The following is a 5,311-nucleotide window of genomic DNA, read 5'->3' on the forward strand; positions in this document are numbered from 1 at the left end:
TGAGTGCAACAGGAGACTCCCCCACAGTCACACTCTGACTTCCAGGACTCAGCCCTACCTGGTGTCCTCTAAACTTGCATTTCTAACTGCTTTAGGGAAAGCAGAAGTGATGGTGGACTTCCTGCTGATGTCCAGTGTTGGAGCTCGAAGCCTCATCCTTCTCTGGGGTCCCCTCCCCGTTGCCCATGGGCTGCATCATGAACACCCCGTGGGTGGGGCAGCACATGGCCCTTGCTCTCCACAGTACCCACAGCCCTGAAGACCAGCACCCAGCCAGCACTAGGCAGTCGATAAACATTTCATAAACAGGAGAGGGAAGGGACGCAGGAGGAAGGATGCACGATGGCTCAGAGCACAGAATGCGTTCTGCACCAGGACTGGCTGCACGCCTGGCCCTCTGTGTGACTGGAATCAGATCCCTGATCCTCTTTTTCCACTAAAAGCCCATGTAATCCACTGTGGGCCAGAGTGAGAGGACCCTCGTGCAGGGAGGGACTCCAGATGCATGGTCACCTGAGGGTCAGCCGCTCCTCCTAAAATGCCCACACAGCCGTCCCACCAACATGCCAATGCCCAGTGGCTGGACAGTCATGGCAGTGGTGACCTCTGGAGACCAGGGCCGGGACTCCCTGCCGAGTACCAGAGCCCAAACTCAGGACAGAACTTAACTGTGTAGCTAGCTCATGGCCTCAGCTCCACTGCACCAGCTCGTGGGGTTTATGCAGGGAGGCAGCAGGCAGCCACGTGCACCTGGTCTTGTTCACTCCGCCCAGCGACCCCACTTGGGAACAGCTCACTGTGCGGGGAGGGAGGGCTGCAGAGTCAGGAGGCGGGCGGCGCACACACGGGTGACCTGGGACAGCACCGATGGAGGCCACACAGGGTCCAGATGAGGCACGTGAGCTCTTGTCCTCCATCTGCCTGCACCTCCAGGACTCTGGCCTCAGGAAGCCTGGGACTGCTGGGGAGGTCTGTGCCATGCTCGGTACAAGGTGAACCCTGAAGCTGGAGAAGTAGCAAGGAGGTAAGCATGCAGGGGAGATGCACAGACATGCATGTGCTTCTGTGACCCACAGTGAGGAAGCGGGCACATAGCCAGTCAAAGTTGCTCCACCTCTAGATCCAGGATGTGCCCTCCATGTTTCCAGACCGCTCCTGCACCAGGGTCTTTGCACAGGCTCCTCCCAGCCCATGCAGAGTGAGCGCTGAACCCCATCTCCGCCAAGGGTGTCCCGAGAGCCCTCCCTGCCCCTGAAGGCGCCACCCAGACTCTGCACAGCAGAAACAGTCTTTGCGTCTGTTTCCTTGACTGACCCCAATCCCTCCTTGGCAGAGCCTAGGAGGCGGAGACCGGGTCTGTCCTCAGGACTCGCTGAGAGGGACTGAGCGGAAAGTCAGTGTCGGGACAGAACCGGGCTGGCCTGGAGCAGAGCCACACACGGTGGGAGTGTCAAGGGGCCCTGGTGTGTGGCGGGGCAGGCGGGGTCACACCCCTCAGTCACAGTGCACCTGGGAGGCCTTAGGTGCTCACACTTGCTCCCACACACACGCACGCTGGGAGACACCAATGCACTCTTCAGCTGTTGTGGTCCTCTCACATGGCACGCATTTTTGGAAACATATTCAAGTGTTATTCGCCAATAACAGAAAAACAGGAGACATTTAAGAAAGGAGAAGCCACGGGCTCAGTGAGAGGACAGGGAAGGAAGAGCCTGTGGCTCCCAGTGCCCTGACCCAGGCCTCGCGCTGTGCACCCACCATGCTCCCATGTGCACGGAAAGGACTTCATTAAGTTGTGTCACATTAAAACTAGCCAAGTGTCACAGCTCATAAATTTTGCAAATTGTTTATATTAATCTTTAATTTGTTCGGGGATTAGGCAGTTGTAGAAGAAACACAAACAACTTTTCTCCCCTCTCCATTTTCCGAGGGCCAAATCATTTGGTGATCTACTCACGATACCTTGGTTCCCAAAGAGGATGAAGAAAGCATGGTGCCGGGATTCTCGCTGCTCATCCCAGCATGGGCAGGAGGCTGAGGCGCGGGGACTATAAGTTCAAGCCCAGCCTGGACAATTTAACAACTTAGGGAGACTTTATCTCAAAATTTAAAAAATAAATAAAGGGCTGGTAGGCAGCTCAGTGCAAAGGTCCTGGGTTCAATCTCCAGTACAGCAAAAAAAGAAAAGAAAACGAGGGGAAGAAAGTTGGGAGGAAAGGGAGGATGGGAGCAGATGCAGCAGGAAGGGGTCAAGAGCAGCTCTGCTGGCTGGGAAGCTGGCCCGTCCCTCTCACCAGCGACAGTAACTCGGCGCCTTCTGGTTCACATGCACTCAACTCAGTTCAGGGAAGGTGCACCCCAGGAAAGCGTGACTTGGGGCTGCCCACCAGGCCAGCGTCCTCAGCTCCAACTGCTGCTTCCAGCTCCTCTGACTGTCCAGGCCGTGACTGCTCTGTGCATCTGAGCCCATGGAAGCCACAGCCCAGCATCACACACAGCTTCTCCCAGACTGATCTTATCAGGACCCAGGGAGAAGCTGGGCCCTCTGGGCCCAGCACCCGGCCACACCACCCCCTGCACCCAGCAGGCTCTGCAGCCAGGCCTGCACAGCACCCAGGACCTGGCCACCTGGGAACAGCAGGTGCAGCTGAGGAACAGCCGGGGGCAGCAGGGGACAGCAGCGACAGCCAGGGGCAGCAGGGGCATCCAGCTGCACAGCTAGGAAGCACGACACCCCCTGACATCCCAGTCCTGAAGCCTTGGTTCGGCAGAGGGCCTGGCAGGGAGGTCGGGTGTCTGGGATGCCACTGTAGCCGGGGTCCCCTTACAGACGGGAGAGGGAGGCGAAGGGTCCCGGAGGCCCTAACTGCTGAGAGAACATCAGTGCCTGTGGCCCGACAGAACCCAGCGGGGAAGCCGTCCACAGTCACAGCACAATCTGGGGACAGCACACAGTCGGGGGCACCGCCAGGGCTGCAACCAACACACAAGGGCTCTCTGAGTCCCGGTCTCATGGAGCCAGCACCTATCACTGGGTGGGCTCTGTCCACCCCAACAAGGGGCAGCGGTACAGTTCCCAGCCTGAACAACCGTGCAGGGCAGCCCTGAGGGAGGTGTGCCATCCTCACCGTCCTGCCCCAATGAAGCGAGGACCCCCCTGCCACATCCCAGGGGGAGCACATATGCACCTGTCACCTGCTCCTCCAGTGGACTCCTCACCACCCCTGTGTACACTGGACGGCCTGTGCCACCAGTTTAGTCTGTACCTCAGGCAGGAGCCCACCCAGGGGTTCCAGAGCCCTGCCTGCCAGTTTCTCTGCTTGTGTTAAAACACAAAATCTGCATCTAAGCAGCTTAAGGTGCAGAGTGTATTTAACTTCTGAACCTGAAAGCCCAGAAATACACTCAGTGCCCCAGCCGCAAGGCCCGGGCAGTGGCTCAGTGGGGTGGCTCACTCCTGCTAGAGGCCGAATCGCCTCAGCAATGGCCTCCATTCTCACAGCACCCGGCCCCTACTGCCCCCATGGATCACAGTCTGGGACATACAACCACCAGGCATAGTTGTTCAGGCTGTGAACTGCACAACTGCCCCCTTGTTGGTGGTGAGGACGCAACCTCTGGACATGGGGAGGAAAAGGGAGCTCAGCTGTCCTGGGCCGCCACTCCCTGGGCACAGGGACAGGGTGGCTGTGGGGGCCTCAGCCAAGTGCACAGCAGGCAGCAAAGGTGAATACCGAGGGTCCCAGCCCACCACACTGGGCTCTCTGGCAGGGATGAAGCCTGGGCTCCCATACTAAATCCACAGCGACTCCAGACTGCAGTGGGGCCAAGGGCTCCGCGAGCCCCTTCCTAGGACTCCTGTTATGAGAGTGGCCATCCCACAATGGTGACTGAGGCTCAAGTCTGAAGAAACACAAAGGAGAAGCCAGACTGGCGGGAAGCACAGATGGACAGCTGCTGAGGGGCGCAGCCCAGCATCAGGAGAGCTCGGGCAGGCTCTGGGCAGGGCCAGCACTCGGACAGCAGCCTTAAGTCCTCGTGTTCAGGATGCCTGGAAACAGCTCGCTTGGCAGAGCAAACCAAGGAGGAGCCGTGAGCCCCTGAGCCCCAAACACGGCTGCCCTGGTCCATATCTCTCCCACTGATGGCCAGGCAGGCTGGAGGCTGAGCTCCTCTGACCACAGGCTAGAGACCTCACCAGAGTCTACCCGGGCCTCAGTGATGGCTTTAGTTCTACTCCCCTCCATTCCTGTTTCCCCCACCCCGCTAACAGACAGGATCTTGCCATGCAGCCCAAGTTGGCCTAAACTCACTAAGTAGCCCAGGCTGGCTTTGCATTTGCTGCAATCCTCCTGCCTCAGCCTATGGATGTATACCACCACACCTAGCTTCTGTATCTCTTTTGTACATAGCTTATTTGAAACATTTAAAAGACAGAGTGAAAATCCAGGCGGACATGACCCACGCAAGGTGCCGGGAGGAGGGAGAAGGATCTCCCATGGCTGCCCACGTCACTGCACTCCAGCCCAGCTCACAGCTGCTGACTGTGGAAAGTTCGTTGGACCAGAAGCTCTGGTATAATCCACCATCATAGAAAGTACCTTGAACCAGGACAGGAAGAAAATAACTGTTTCATTTAAAGCACTTAGTGCCAGAAATTCACATCTAATATTTTTCTTATATTCTAATGCATTTGCCAAGAGATTCGGTCTCTCAGTGAGCGCTGCAGTGTTGCTGTGAGCAGAGAAGGTGTGATTGATGGGCAGTCTGTCTGACTGCACAGCAGGAAGTCACATTTATCCCTGGAATCCAGGAGTCCCACAGGCCCAGCATCCGCTCTGGAACCCTGGCCTCTGCCCAGTGCAGCACTGGCAGCGTGGGGCGGGTGGAGCCCCGCAGGCCCAGCCAGGATCAAATCCCAAGGCGTCCTCGCCGGCCCACGCAGCCAGCGCCAGGGCATTGTTCCACGCCGATTTGCTGGTTTTCATCGCCTGCTGTTCTCAAACAGGGGATCTCATGAAATGTCTCCGTGGAGGCTTTCCATTCCAAACGTCAAACTGCGGCTGCACACGTGAGGCTAAGACCAGGCAACAGCTCAGCTCGGTACTGGGCGGCTGCCCTTCGGGGTGGAGAGATGAGGGACGAAGCTGCGTGGCTGGTGGACACGTGGGTGTGGGAGGCCTGCATGCCCGCTCCGTCCATGGCCCGCAGTGGCTTGGAGGGTGGCAGGACACCCAGGAGACGGGGGACAGGGTGAGCCTTGGGCTGCGCCAGGGCTGTGCCAGGGCTGCGGCTGTGCCAGGGCTGCGGC

This window comes from Fukomys damarensis, unplaced genomic scaffold (assembly GCF_012274545.1).
Source record: "Fukomys damarensis isolate Sample0158 unplaced genomic scaffold, DMR_v1.0_HiC HiC_scaffold_12, whole genome shotgun sequence".
Taxonomy (NCBI): Eukaryota; Metazoa; Chordata; class Mammalia; order Rodentia; family Bathyergidae; genus Fukomys; species Fukomys damarensis.